Below are 550 nucleotides of genomic sequence, written 5' to 3'. Positions count from 1 at the left end.
TTATCTTTTTTCAAATTAATAAGCATTTACAATGTTTAGATGTTTAATTTCAATTAGGTCGATTGACAGCTGTAACCTCCCTAAGCAAAAGATCCATGGAGTCTTTAGCAATTTGGGGGTAATCGGAGTCCTAAATCCAATAAGTTTGAGAATTTCTAATATAAAAGACTGTTAGTGGAAAACTTGGCACCATGTGCAGCCACTCCAATGTATCACACGCTCTGTTCTTTCGGCCTGACATTAGAGCCCAGCTGGCAGCAGGAGGTTGAAGATGGATGCACAGAATCCTTGGGTGACCTGAGTCTGGGCTGCTCCAGGGAAGCATGCTCCAGTTATTGAATTGTAATTTCACTTGCATCTTCCTATGAATTTCGTATAACCACTCTCCACGTTAGCTAGGCCTTCTAAGACCTACTAGAAATACATTCCAGTTTTCCCGCTGTAAACTAAGAATCTAAGAACATTATCTGTCACATTTCAAAGGATCCTTTGTATAATCATTCAATAGTGAATTTGCCATAAGCGCTCAGATTAACTATTTCTGTGACAT

This window comes from Nannospalax galili, unplaced genomic scaffold (genome assembly GCF_000622305.1).
Source record: "Nannospalax galili isolate Female #2095 unplaced genomic scaffold, S.galili_v1.0 scaffold370, whole genome shotgun sequence".
Taxonomy (NCBI): domain Eukaryota; kingdom Metazoa; phylum Chordata; class Mammalia; order Rodentia; family Spalacidae; genus Nannospalax; species Nannospalax galili.
Note: the sequence above shows the minus strand (reverse complement) of the source record.